General features: G+C 39.4%; 1 protein-coding gene and 1 long non-coding RNA gene across 5 annotated transcripts in view; one reads left to right on the top strand and one right to left on the bottom strand.

The window, feature by feature from the left end:
* Positions 1 to 15,273, top strand: part of CMSS1 (cms1 ribosomal small subunit homolog) — a 371,710-nt gene that overhangs the window by 309,394 nt on the left and 47,043 nt on the right. The window lies entirely within an intron of this gene.
* LOC110742148 lies at positions 2,318 to 3,439 on the bottom strand. Its single transcript, XR_002519542.2, has 2 exons — positions 3,188 to 3,439; positions 2,318 to 2,793 (listed from the first exon to the last, which is right to left on the bottom strand). It is a non-coding gene; the product is annotated as an uncharacterized LOC110742148 (long non-coding RNA).

Consider the following 15,273-nt stretch of genomic DNA (forward strand, 5'->3'; position numbering starts at 1 on the left):
CTATACCATAAATTATCTGTCTTCATGGCAAGGGAGGTATTAGAAATCATCATGCAATCTCTGTGAAGGTGTAAAGATGTCATGGAAATGAAAGTTTATAAAGACTGAGGGAAGAGTTCAATTATTTATTCACATAAATAAATAATTGCCATGTGTCAGGCACACTGAAAGATAGACATAGCCCTTGCCCATGTGAACCTATAATCTAGTGGATTATTTTTATTATAGTTGCTATTTATTATGTCACACTTTGGCAACACTACATTAAGTACATTAAGCACTTTATTTATGTTATTTGATTTTAATTCAGACAGAACCCTATGGGAGAAATAGTCTTTTTTTCCAACTTTACAAAAAACAGAACTGAGGTTTTGAAAGATTAAGTAATCCTTCCAACATCACTGAGCTAATTAGTAAGAGACTGGGATCTGCATTCAGTTTAGTCTGACTTCCAAGGCCCAACTCTAAACACTAGGGCTATGTGAGAAAAAAATAAGGTGGAATTATTCATCATGGCATCCAGAAGGAATCATGATTTGTAAAATCTTGAATGCAAACTCTCCTGTAGAACTGTGCTATCCAGTACATTAACTACTAACCATATACGGTTATTAAGAGCCTAAAGTGTGGCTAATTCAAATGGATATATGCTGTAATTATGAAATACACAGCAGATCTCAAAGACATTAGAAAACAACTAATGTAAAATATCTCAGTAATAATTTGTATATTGATTACAGGTTGAAATGATAATACTTTGGATATATTGGGTAAAACAGATACACTATTTTTTTTTCTACCTTCACAATAGCCAAAAGGTGGAAACAACCCAAATGTCCATCAATGAATAGATAAACTGCAGTATATATATATATATATATATATATATATATATATATATATACACACACACACACACACACAATGGAGTATTAGCCAGGCTTAAAGAAGATTGAAATTCTGATACATCCTACAATATGGATGAACCATGAAGACATGTTAAGTGAAATAAATTAGGCACAAAAGGACAGATACTGTTATGATTCCACTTATATAAAGTACCCAGAATTGTCGAATTCATAGAAATAGAAAGTAGAATAGGGTTATCAACAGCTGGTGGGAAGGAATGATGGGGAGAATTGTTTAATGGGTATAGAATTTCATTTGGGGATGATGGGAAAGTTCTGGAAATAGATAGTAGTGATGGTTGCATACCAGTGTAGTTGTACTTTATTTCACTGAATTGCACACATGAAAAGGGTTAAAATGGTAATATGTTCTGTATATTTACTATGATTTTTAAAAATTGGTTTTACCATTTCTAGAAAATTTAACCTAACATACACGGCTTATATCTCTATTAGATAGCATTGCTATAGTATTGTATTATTAATATAGAAAAATTAGTTGTTTCTTAAACTCTTCCCTTTTCACATGGCATATTTAAGAGCTTTTGAGATATTAAATGATCCTAAATTAGACTTTTCACCTCTGATCAGTCAGCTTTGAAAGAGTTACAGGACAGCTTTTCACTTACAGTTGTATTAGTGACATAGACTTTTGAAATGGACTTTATGAAACACTAGCCATTTGTTGTTTTAATAGTTCATTTTCCAGTTGCAGAGTATCCATGCAGCCTCTGTTCAAGCACTAACATAATTGTCTCAGCCTATGTAGATCCTAAAATACAATTATCTTAAAATTCCATCTCCGTTTAAGCTTCCTTGGGTCTATGGATTGATATTAGTTCATCAGTTAACTTTCAAAAGTTGACCCTAGGACAGATGCTCTTTCCCCTTCCTGTGGTCTTTCTGTCACAGCATCTACCCAAAATCCGTATCTGTATGTGGAGGAAATGAGGGACTGTATTGGACTGACTTGTAGGTATCGTCCTATAGATAACCGAAAGAATTGTGAGTCCATAAGCAGAACACATTCTCTAAAGATGTCTTAGTCCCACCCGCTCAAAGGTGACCAAGCAACCAAGCAAAGAAGGGAAATATCAAGAAAAACATTTCTAATCTTTTGGTGATTGTGTTGTTGTTGTTTGTTTGTTTGCTTGCTTTGCTTTGTTTTGTTTTGTTTTTTGTTGACTCTCTGAGCTTCAGTTTCCTCCTCTGTGAAGGTATTGCACTGAAAAAGATGTCTTGGTTCTATTTTAGTACTAACATTATGTGAGTCTGTGAATTAATGACTTTAAAATGATTCAGGAAAGCCTAATACTGTGCTTTTTGCTAGATTTTACAAACAATTATTACTGCACATACCTGCAAGGTGTTGACAGATATATATTGCTAATTCTAGAAAATATAAGGTATAAATTAATTTGTCTATTTATTTTGCTTCTATGAATTATAAAGGAAAAGTGAATTCTTGTAGCAGAGCTAGATCACAGGACATCAGTTTCCCCCAGGCATGCCTACTTTTTCTTGATTCACATCCCAAATCCCATCCTTCCCACTGTCCCCTCTGTATGCCGGGTGGATCATGTAATCCTCCATAGTGCTCCCAAGGTACTCAGAGTTTAACCACACTTTACCCTCAATCCCATGTTACTGTAATTGCCAAGCATACTTGTCTCTCCCCCACTAATGGGAAGTTCTTGGAGTGCAGAGTGCAGAGTGCACCTTCCACCTTTGCAGTTGCAGCCTCTGGCACATAGTCAATACACAACACATCATAGAATTGATGCATCTTTGAATGGATGAAGCATCTGACCTCTTTAGCCAAGTGAACAAAAGATGACAGTAGCAGCCCTAGAGGAAAGCAACTTCAGAACAGCATCTCACTGAGCTAGAAGGTAAAAAAATAAGAAAATTACACATATTAAACCAATTAATCATTTTTCAATTCCAGGGTTGTAAACTTTTGTCCTAACAGACATTTTACTAACAGCAAAATTGACAGTTAGAATTTCACGTATTATCCTGTTCTTAATGTTCCTTAAGAGTGGGATTATTTATATGTAAAAGTGAAAGGTCTGGATAATCTATAAAATAGAAAAATATCTCCAAGTTTACAGGTTTATTTAGGAACTGGTATAATGAGGGGAGCTTCTCTCTTCCTTTGATGCCTACCTATAGGCAGTGTTTAGGTATTAGACATTTTAGAGCATCATAGTTTTCTCAAGTGAAAATGATAATAAGAGGTTAACTTTTTTAAAAAATGAGGAAAACATGTTCTTGACCTCTGAAAATTGTTGTTGCAAATAATCTGTACTCTCCAGTTTCCAGGGACTATCTCTTCATGTTCCTCAATAATGCCAAAATACCAGGTGACAGCTCTTTTAGCTCTAAGACATTCCTCGAGTGTCCTATTTTGATGTCGTTATGTAATGCTTTTCTTTGGCATAGCTATCATCGTTCAGTAGCCTGTTGATATATATCACTGCATCGCTTTCTTCCTTGTGTGCCCATATTACTTTTCCAAATAGGCACTGGTTCTCTGAAATGTAGAGAAAAAGAGGGAAGGGATAATTCTAGCAACATCTCAAATTGGACCAATGTCCAAAGACTGCTCCTTTTGAACAGGAAAATACACGAGTTTGAAGTCTTTTTCCCCCTCTCAGCCTCTTTCTGTCTAAAAATGTTATTTCATTCTAATCCTGTTTTCTGTATTAACTATACATCTTATAAAGAGGTATTACACCAACCATGCTAGGTGTGGCACCTAGCACTGTGCTAGGCCTTGGTCCTTTAAAGACAAAATAAAATGTTGTCCCGTCTCTGTCACTCAGGAACTCATATTCTAATAGGAGAGGCGGTATGAAATTCTCATTTTAATAGGCTGAGTGTTCTAACGTAGGGCTGAGTAGCCTGTTTTCTGAGTCTTCCTGAGGTGGAGGTCAGGGAGGCCTCACGGGGTGGGGGTGGGGATGCACCTGTTTGAACTGGACACCTTGGGCAAGGAGCAGTAGGTTTCTGGCAGGAAAAGAGTAAGAAGGAGGGCATCCTAGGCAGAGGACACAGAGTCAACCCAGGCACCCTGGCAGGAAAGCGCAGGATGGCTTCAGCCCTGGCAGCTGCCCCTGTGCCTCAAGGACAGGGCTATGGCATCCAGCTTTGTACTCATGAAAATTGTGTGGCTCAGCTTTAACTTTGATACTACTGCGTGCCCTGTATTTGATATAAAGCCTTAGATAAACCACTTCAGTCACAGCTTCCCCAAAGTGATCCCTGAATTCAAGCAAACTTTTTTTTTTCCTTTTAATACTTTAAGTTCTGGGCTACATGTGCAGAACGTTCTGTTTTATTACATAGGTATACACGTGTCATGGTGGTTAGATGCACCCATCAACCCATCACCTACATTAGGTATTTCTCCTAATGTTATCCCTCCCCTAGCCCCCCACCCCCAACAGGCCCCCATGTGTGATGTTCCCCTCCCTGTGTCCGTGTGTTCCCATTGTTCAACTCCCACTTATGAGTAAGAACATGTGGTGTTTGGTTTTCTGATCTTGTGATAGTTTGTTCCAGCTTCATCCATGTCCCTGCAAAGGACATGAACTCATCCTTTTTTATGGCTGCATAGTATTCTATTGTGTGTATGTGCCACATTTTCTTAATCCAGTCTGTCATTGACGGACATTTGGGTTGGTTCCAAGTCTTTGCTATTGTGAATAGTGCCACAATAAACATATGTGTACATGTGATGCTATTGTGAATAGTGCCACATTAAACATACGTGTGCATGTATCTTTATCATAGAATGATTTACAATCCTTTGGGTATATGCCCAGTAATGGGATTGATGGGTCAAATGGTATTTCTAGTTCTAGATCCTTGAGGAATCACCACACTGTCTTCCACAATGGTTGAACTAATTTACACTCCCACCTCAAGCAAACTTATCCTGGTGCTCTGAGGGGGCCCCTGGTGTCACCTCAATGCATGTTTGTTGATGAAGGATGCTGGGACCTCAGAGGCTGGCCTCCCAGAAATAGGTGAGGCTGCTCTCAGAAGCAGAACCAGTAGCATATGTTACAAGTGAGATATTTCAACACTGCAAGGAGAATCTCGGCAGGTGGCTGCAGCACAATTCCAGGTGTGCTACCTGCATTGGGACCTGATCCCAAGCAGCAGATAGCAAGAGATATGGAAAGATAAGAATTATGCAAGGAAGCAGAACCCCATGCAAATAAACTAGGTGCTGAGCGGAGCTATATTCCTAACAGAGAAATTAAATGCATGGAGGAAACCAAGGGAAAAGTTTGGGCCTATCCCTTGAGCAAATCAGGAGGTGACTGGAGAAAGACTGCTGTTCATGCTGTGTACAAGTACCCAGGACCCACTGCAGGGCTTCTAGAGATCTTCCCTAGGCAGTAAGACAGTTCTAGACCTCCCTTTCTCGTGTGGGTGGGCTTCTGGTAACCTACAAGATTTGGTTTTGCTGGCTGAAGAACCACACAGGACACAGTGTGAAGACTCAAGATCTTCCATTTTAGCCACTGGACATAGTTGGAAACACAAGACTGGCACCCAGGGTACTTCTTAGTTTCCAGCAACTCCATGACTTGGCAGCCTAGGCCAGAGCCAAATGGCAAAGTGACAAGGGTATTCCCCCTTAGGCCAGCTTCACAATAACTCCCCAGGAATATACTGTGCTATTCATTCTTAGTGTTCTTCACGTTAAGTTTCTTTGTAATTTTTCTTGAGTTAAGGAACACCATGCCACATACATAATAGGATCTCTGCTCTCAACCACAAATAGCTTTAAATTAGAAGGACTAACCCCTCTCCCCCTTATTCAAAATGCATTGTGTGCCAAACCTAGTATTTTAAAGCAATCGTTTTGAAACGTTCTAACTGCAGCTATACATCAGCTCTCCATTCTCTCAGCTTCTCAAGTCCAGTCAGGGTGGTCCTGGTTAAAATGAATACATGAAAAACTTCTAATAGTAATCCGGATTTATGGTAGTACAATAGTATTTATGGTAGTAAAAACATAAAATATAAAGATGCCCTTCTTTATAAAACATTTATCATTTGCAATTATATTCATTTCATTCATCTATTCAACAATTATTTATTACATGTCCACTATGTCCAGGCATATCTTGAATACTGGGGAGATGATATTTAAAAAGCAGATGTTATTGGTCCATCCTATCTTGGAATGTAAAGTCTATGGGAAGGATCAAATAAAAACAAGGTAACAAATCAGATAATAAGTACATCTTGTGATAGTGCTGCAATAGAAAGGAAGAGAAAATCGTGGCAGAGAATTGGGGGAGGGAGCGAACCTCAGAGGTCAGAGGAGACCTCTCTCTGAAGAGGCGCCATTTAACCTGAGATGGGAGTGATGTGAAGGAGCTAGAGGAGGAAGCATTCAGGTCTGAGAACAATAAGCGTGAAGGCTCTGGGGCAAGAAAGGAGTTTGCATGTTCTAGCACTCCAGGAGGTCAGCATGACTGGGGTATTGTGGGCCAAAGAGGAGGCAGTGGGATTGAAGGAGGAAGTAGGGTCCCGGTTGGGGGAGCCCTGGGGGTGGTACTAGGGAGTATGGATGTTATTTTAAGTATAAAAGCAAACTGCTGTGGAGTTTTAACCTGGAAGGTTACATGATCCTATTTACCTTTGGGAAAGATCTTTTTGGCTCTCATGTGGAGAATGGAAGGGTCCAAGTGGTTGCTGGGGGTCTAAGTACTGCCTGAACAGGCTACTCCCAGGCTGTGCTCTGGGTGGTCCCAAGGATAGTGACCTGGGAATTCATGGACTGTAGGCAGCCTATCATTAATTTTCCTTCACACGGCTCTTCCTCTAAAGGCCAAAAGCATTTCTCTCTGCCTGATGGTTAACAGAAGAAAAAGTGTCAGAAATGCTGTCTTTCAGGTGGGCCAGTAAGGTAGGTCCTGGCCCTAACACTTTGTACGGACGTCCTAAACCTGCTATCATTTTCACTTTGCAGGTTGGTTAAATTTATGCCAACTTCCCAGTGTTCTTCACCTTTGTTCCTGGTACAAAGAAGGTATTCAGTAAATATTCATTACATTAATTTCACTTGGATTTCCAGTGGTCTGGGTAGAGAGGGAGAATTCGAGATAGCACTGGGGTCCTCTTTACCTCCTATGTGGAGAGGATGTATTTGTCAGGTGGTTACCATGGCTCTTGAAGTATTAGTATTTTCAGTCTATGGCGGATACAGTTCAGAACTGAACAACATGACTCTCCGCTAGAATAAAAGGTGCTGTGTACATACAAAAAGTTTTCTAAGAGCATCTGGTTAGAGTTTAATGTGGCTGAAAATACTGCTATTTTTTTCCTGTTTCAATTACTCGAATGTGGCTAAAAGTGTGCTTTGGAGAGTTTCCAAAATAAAAATTCTGAGGTGAGAGATATTTCAACCCCAACAATAACTTGAAAATTGGAAGTTGGACTAGCAACCATTTCTTCAACTGTCTTAACTCTGTCACCAGCACTATGATGATTCAATTACATGTGAGAAGTCTAGTTTCTGACCATTTAACTGCACACTTCAGCTACAGGCATCAGTCTTTCTCTTCTTTTCTTTCACAGTGAGTAGATTTAGGGGCAGAAATGAGAATGATGAGAGAAAGCAAGAGGCTGGGGAGTACAGGCCTTTCCACTGGCCCCAAGGTCATAGCTGGTGACCCTGACCTTCTCAGCAGCCTCATGTGATTAGGAGCCTGCAGCAAACCAGTCACAGGGTAGGTCCTGGTTCCCTCCCTGTCCTCACAGTCCTCACCACCCAGCACCAATAGCCTTGCTTGAACATCAAGGACATCCTAGAAGAGGAAACACATCCCCAAATGGCAAAAGGCCACATGGACCCATGTGAGAAGAAAGGGGACAGCACTCCTCAGCGAGGTAGTAGACTCAAGGCTCTAGGGACAGGACCTGGCACTGTGTGCTGTCTAGTAGCAGCAGCAGCTGCTGCTGCTGCTCTTTTTATTATTGATGTCAATGGTTTGTAATGTATATGTGTTCACATGTCAGGTGCTAACTCTCAGATCCCCCTGTTTTCACTCTGTACCTCATCCCCACCAGCCACTCCTGCACAACCCCTCAGGCACTGCTTGATGCTGCCCTTTAAGGAAGGGCTGTTTATTCTCTGTATTTTAGAGCTGCCCCTGTTCACAGAACTTGCATTATTCCAATATCTCCATTCGGCAATTGCCATTTCTTCTTAGTGCCGCTCCAAATCTCTTTACTGGGAGAGGTCAGTCTTTGGAAGTGAAAGAAATATATAAATGCATCATTCTAGCCACACCATTTATTCCCTGGCTTCCTCCTCTTTCCCATAGGGAAGGTGGTTTTATTATCATGTTACTCTAGTGCTTCTCATGACAGAACGTAACTCAATTTCTTCAGTCATCTTTTGCACTTCACTGAAGAGTCTGTGATCTCAGGTGCTTCGTTTTGTTGGAAAGGGAAGAGTGGGACACATCTGATCCCTCACTCAGAAAAGCAGGAAATAATCATTTTAGTTAGGGGCCTGGGAGACACATCTGTTTGCAAAAGGAAGGAGTTGCTGTTTCTCTGGCTGTCTGCTTCCTTCCATCTTTCCCAAGCCCACCCTTGGAAGTCATAGCTGAGCATCTCTCAGTGAAATAAATGTTGTAGTAGGTCAAGTAATCAGCAGGCAGAATTATGTTTGGGCTGTAACCTAACTCTAATCGCTGACCTCAGAGAATTAATTTCATATGACATAACACCTTAGCTGTGTGCTGGCTTAAAAGTTTCCACTTGTCTCTCTCTTTTAGCTAGATTGCATTTTCTATTTCTGGATTTGTCATGTTGATGAGTCAGATGGCCCCAGACTCTTCCTGTGGATGAAAGGGACATCCTGACTTGGACATATTTTCTACATATGTAAACTACAAAAAGGAAAACTCTGTGTCCTTTTTTTGGCATAAAAGTAAGGGAAACTGGAGGGTTGAGTGAGGAAGGTATAAACTAGCCAGTGTAAATAAACTCTAGCCCTAGGGCATGAATGCAGCAAGATGTACAACAGAGAAAATGGTGCTCTGGAATAATGCTTTTCTATATTAACAACAGCCATTATAAGGAGCTTGTGGTATAATGGATCATGTTAATATTTGCCACCAAGTTAAAAAAATTTACAAAATAAGATATAACATCTGAATGATGATCTGTGTATTCCTGTGCCACAGTGAGTGGCTTTATCTCTTCCCCTGTAGTACATGTGGAAATTGTCACTCTACCCACATCCCTGAGTCCAAGAACAGTTCCTACAACTAGTGGGCTCATCTGGGGTCTCACCTGCTTTGACTTCCGTAATGGAATTTGCTACATGAGTTCAGAGAGATGGTATGCTTTTCATGTTTTTTTAAAATTCACAATGAATTATCTTGTATACTGAAAAGACAGTTGAAAACCAAAATCACCTTTGAAGACCTAGTTTTGTTTAATAATCAAAGGAAGCTACTGTGCATTATGCCAAGTTGTAATTATTATGAACCTAAAATAGTTGTACTTCTCTTGAGTAACTGATTGTTTTGTCATTGTCATTTTAGCTTATGCATACTATGAATAGTGACCAGGTTTCCTTTTTCACATGGGTTCCTACAAATGTAGAATCAAATTTGTGCCCCATCAGTAGCAAATGTCTAGGCCATTATATCTTTATCAGAAGTCTTGGATTCATTTCAGGTCCAATTCTTATTTTTCTTTCATATTCACTCCCACTTTTAATTTATACAGTCTTCTTTTTTTTTTTTTTTTTTTTGTAACCTTGTAAGCTGCCTTAAATTTTTTTCTAGAATAAAATGATGTATCGTTAACTAAGAGCTAGATATTGAAAACATGAAAGAAGAAAGTTGGGCAGAGAGAGAACTAAGGAAGGAAAGCAGACAGGCAGGCAGCTATGCACGTCTCAGTCACTTAACCTTCCTCAGTCTCAGTTTCAAATCTGTAAATTGCTGACATCCAGCATATCTGTGGGACTCACAGTCATTTTTAAATAATGAACATGAACACACTTTATAATAGAGCTCTGTGTAGCTTTGTTGTGATTATTTTAAAGCCATTTTCAGTTGAGGCAATTCTCCATTGCCAAACCCTTGGCCTAATCCTCATTCATCTCTGTCCAGTGGAAAGCACTTCCCTAGAGAGCAGGGCCCACGCTCTTCTGAGAGCTTTCCATGGGTCCAGCCAAGAACCAAAATCCTTACAGCACGTAGAGACAATGTCGTCTCTCCCAGGATGGCTCTAAAACCTCCAAGCCTGACAGAGTTCTGTACCTTAGCTGTTCCAGGGCTAGGAAATCTAATTATCTAGCTGCAAAATAGCTAGCCAGCAAATCCTGTTTACCTCAGAGGACATCTGCACAAAATTCCCCAGTCAGGGACCTTCCACCCCATATATAGTTCCCACTGGGATTTGGGGACCCCAAGAGCATCCCATCTCCCACTTAGAAACTTAAAGGGCCATCATCTCACTGCTTACCTAATCCCACAATTAGAACCTCTTGACAAAGGAGTCTGTGGAATGGAGGGCGTAGAGACAGACCTTGGTGATCACTGTTCAGCTGCTGTTACTAGTGATCTTGTTAGAAATAGTTCTGCTTTCAGGTGAAGGGAAGCAGGAAGAAAGACTGGTAAGTACAGCCAAATGATCCATTATTGTCAGTCTAGCTATCTTCTTAAAGTAGATTCTGATCAGGTAAAAGCCTCTGTTAGGTCCCATCAGTGCCATGATTAAAGCCAGACACCCCAGCATGACAGGAGATAGCACATGAAGGAAGACAAGAATGAGAGTCTGCACTATCTGTGTGAGAATGCTTGCTCTGCCTGCATGACAGCCGAGGAACCTGGACCAGGCCCCGTGCCTTGTCAAGCTTGGGCTATGAAACATGGAGATAATAATGAGGATTAAACTGTCCAGGCAAAGTGCTTAGCACAATGCCAGCCCTTCTCACATCTGTGACTTTGCACATGTTGTTCTGGAATGTTCTTTTCCTGGTCTGTGCACTGAAGTTCTACCCTTCAACATCCTCTTGAGACTTGCCTCTTTCTTGCCTTTCCTAAAATACAGCAACAGATCCTCACCCCAGCAGAATATAGAGTTCTATCCTTCTCTGCACATTTTAATTATTAATTATCTTTGTCATAAGATTTATTATTAGATATTATATTTACTTCATTAAGACACCAAAAAAATCCAATTGATCCTAAAAATAAACTGATAACATATGGTAGAGAGATTGTTAATGTTTTTTGCAATTTTAAACACCATTAGAAATGTTGTGCTGTGAAAGACAAGCCAATAGCTAAATGCATATTTTTAATTTAGTTAGAATTTACATTTATTGAGGTACTCACATCTTAAGTGTACTGTTCAATCAGTTTTGACCCAGACCTAGAACACTTTCATCACACCTAAAAGTTCCCTAAGATCCCTTCCCAATCAACCCCACCCCACCCCGCTACTCATACACACAGAAGCAACAACTGATCTGATTTCTATCAGCATATGTTAATGTTGCCTACTCTAGAAGTTCCTATAAATGAAATCATACAGAATGTGCTTCATCCTATGTGCTCCTTTCACCCAGTAATGCTTTTGAGATTAATCCATGTTGTTGCATTTGTCAGCAATCTAATCCTTTTATTACTCAGTAGTGTCTACTGTATGAATATGCCATTGTTTATCCATTCTCTCTTGTTGATAGGCATCTATCAGAATTTTTTTATTTTAACTTTTAAGTATCATAGAGTAAAATTGGCCTTTCTTTCTTTTGGCATACAACTATGAATTTTAATACATGTACAGATTTGTGTGGGTGCCACCACAATCAGTATGCAGACAGTCCCATGAAATAACTCCCTGGTGCTTCCCTTTATAGTACCCCCTACCACCCCTAGCCCCTACCTCACACCTGTTCTCCATCACTGTAGTATCACATTGCATTTTAATTGCTTAGACATGTGTCTGTCTTTCCCACTATATTGTCAGCTTCTCAGAGTAAGAACCACATCTTCTTCATCTTTCCTCCTCAGGGCTTAGCACAGTGCCTAGTACATAGTAGGTGCTCATTAGATTTTTGAGGGATAAATGAATGAATGTCCATGTGGCCACATAATGAGTCCTTTCATAATTTCTAGTAGGGAAGGGGAAGAAGGTTGAAGGAAACCAACATTACCTTTGCTCTTTTACAGAAAAATTTAGGTTCTTTTTTCACAGCAATAATGATTTTATGATTTTAAGAAATTTTAAAGAGTACTCTCTGGTAATTGCTACTTGAGAGGATATGTTAAGTGACACAAAATAGTAATCTCTCCGTAAAAGGAGTTCAGCAAATATTTATACTAAAAATATTACTGCTGATTAAGTTTGGGCTTGAAAATTAAAAAGGAAAAATTTAAACATGCTTCTTTGTCTATTACCTGTTTCTAACTATGTTCCAGAAGTCTAAAATTCTCCCCCAGAGTCTTTAACATATTTTTCAGCTACCCCTAGCTCTATAAAGATCCTTTACACTGTATTTAGAGAAACTGAATACTCACACTGTTACTTTTGACTGAGGTTTTGGTTTTCTTATTTTTCCCTAAACCAGTGTCATCTTTATCTAAAATTTGTTTTACTAAAGTCATTATTACTATAAGTGATACTTGGTTCTTATAGTGTCTTCCCTAGAGCATATTCAGTTCTTTTCAGCTTCAACTTTACTTTTCTTTTCTTCCTTTCAGTGTTTATTACTGTTTCCTTTTTCATTAATCACAATGCTGAAATGACTTGGTATATATTCTTCTTATCCTCTTAATTTCACCCACCAGGATATTATCTCTTACAATCCGAGCCCTTTGCCAACTCCATGTCACATTTTCTTTAAGCAAATAAATTTTCTCCATATGCTTAGCATATACCCCAGAGCCCTATAGCCTATTTCCCCTTTTAAAACAGAAATGGGGAAACAGCTGTTCCATTCCTATAAAGTGTGTCCTGTTTTATAGATAACCCTGAACAGCTCTATTTGGATGTCTGCAATATTACTTGGTCCTTGAAATTGTGAGTTTCCTGGACCTGAATTTCCCGCTCACATTTGGGAAAGAAAAATTAATTCTACTGGATGTTTCAGTGCACTACGCAGGCCATGAGGTCTTCTCTAAAAGTTTGTTTTGGTAGCTACTGAAGGGCTCATTTCTTCCCTGTAGCACAACAGACTTTTTAGCTGTAAACACTCATATTATGTGGCCATGTCATTGAGTATTTTAGCAGAAGTTGATTGTATATATCTGCTGGATTCTATGCTGCCTCCAGAACATCCTAGGATGAAAGGACACATTGCCCTAAGGTAGCCCACAGCCCAGTAGGGAGGACAGATGCAATGTGATGAGTTTTCGAATACCTGAGCTGAAACAACCACCTAGAGTAGGAACCAGCAGACTATGGCATGTGGGCTGGCTGCCTGTTTTTGTATGGCTTGTTTTGTTGTAATATAGCTATGCATACTCCTTTACATATTCTCAATGGCTTACATATTATACAATGTGTAGTTGTGATAGAGATCATATGGCCCACAAGCTTAAAATATTTATCTGGTTCTTGAACTTAAAAAATTGCCATCTCCTAGCTTAGAAGAAGGACCATCAAGAAAGTGTATGGTTGGTCACCAAAGAATAGGATAGTAGAGGACATCCTGGAGGATGACAGCATTTTAAGGGGTAGGTGAAAGAAGAAAGTACATGAAGTGATGGGTTGGGAACCAAATCACAGTGTTCCAGAAGACAAAGGAGGACAGTGTCAAAAAGTTGAGAGTTAACATCAGTACCAAATGCCCCAGGGTAATCAAGTGACGTAATGGTTATGATGATCATTTTGTGAGAATTTACTTGTGTGCCAGACTGTGTGTTAAGTAACTTACATTCATTATATCAGGACTCCATGTAACAACCCTGTGAAGTAGGTACTATTATATAGTTTTATAGATGAGGAACTAAGGCACAAAAAAAGCAAGTAATTTTTCCAAGCTCACACAGCTCGTAAATGACAGAGGTAAGGTTCCAGTCTAGGCATCCTGATTCTAGGGAGCTTATAATTTTAATCCCCATGCTATAGTAATTTACAGTGGCATGATGGCAGTGGAAGATAGCTTCAAATGAGTGATAATGATGTCTACCACGGGCAATACACTATTCTGAGTGTTTCTCCCTATCTCATTTAATCCTCTCAACAACTTCACTTTATATTTTAGGAAACCAAAGCACACAAAGAGGAACTAACTTGCCCAAAGCCAGCTATTAAGTGGCAGAGGTGTGATGTGAACCAGGGCATTCTGGAAGGACACAGCTTGGTACCTGCCTTAGCCTGACCGCCCTACCTACATCTCTACTGACCCCCATCCAGCCTCAGGCCTTTCCCAGTTCTCTTGGAGATTTTGGCCTAAATCTGGTTCTCACTTCCTTTCTACTCCCTGCACCCCAATGTGATAGCCATTTAGGAAAATAAAAAAGAAGAAAGCTCAGTGTGTTTTTTAATAACATTAAGGTGTAGTAGCAATAGAAAACTCATAGGCAGAGCAATGGAATTATACCATAGCATATGTATAATTTGTGTTTTGATTAAAAGAGTCATGACAAAGTGAGGAAGGGAAGACTCATTTGGCAAGACATTGGGACAACTGATTATATATTTAAAAGGTAACAGAGTTAGGGCCTCACATTATACTTAACAAAATCTATTCCATATGGATTTAAGTTACATGCTTTTTTTAAAGATTAAATTATTTTAAACACTAGATTATGTACTTTGAAATAGAGATAATTTTTCTAAGCATAACTGCAATGAGAAAATGATATATTTGATCTCATTATAATTTAAAACATCTGTAAATCAAAAGTAATTATAAAAATTAAAAGATTAGGCAGCATTAAAAATTAATCTTGGCTGGGTATGGTGACTCACGCCTGTAATCACAGTGCTTTGGGAGGCCAAGGCAGATTGCTTGAGGCCAGGAGCTCAAGACCAGCCTGAGCAACAAAGCAAGACCCCATCTCTAAAAGAGTTTAAAAAATTAGCCAGACATAGTGGCATGTAGCTGTAGTTGTGGCAACTCAAGAGGCTGAGGCAGGAGGATAACTTGAGCCCAACAGTTCAAGGCTATAGTGATCTATGATGGCACCATGGCACTGCAGCCTGGGCAACAGAATGAGAGCCTGTCTCTAAAAATAAATACATAAATAATTTGTTAAGATTAACCTTAAAATCAATAGAGCCATACAAGTTGATAAGGAAAACATTAAAACTTTCCTTGACAAATGAACAGTTAAGAACATTCTATGCATATAAGAAA

Source organism: Papio anubis, chromosome 2 (genome assembly GCF_008728515.1).
Source record: "Papio anubis isolate 15944 chromosome 2, Panubis1.0, whole genome shotgun sequence".
NCBI lineage: Eukaryota > Metazoa > Chordata > Mammalia > Primates > Cercopithecidae > Papio > Papio anubis.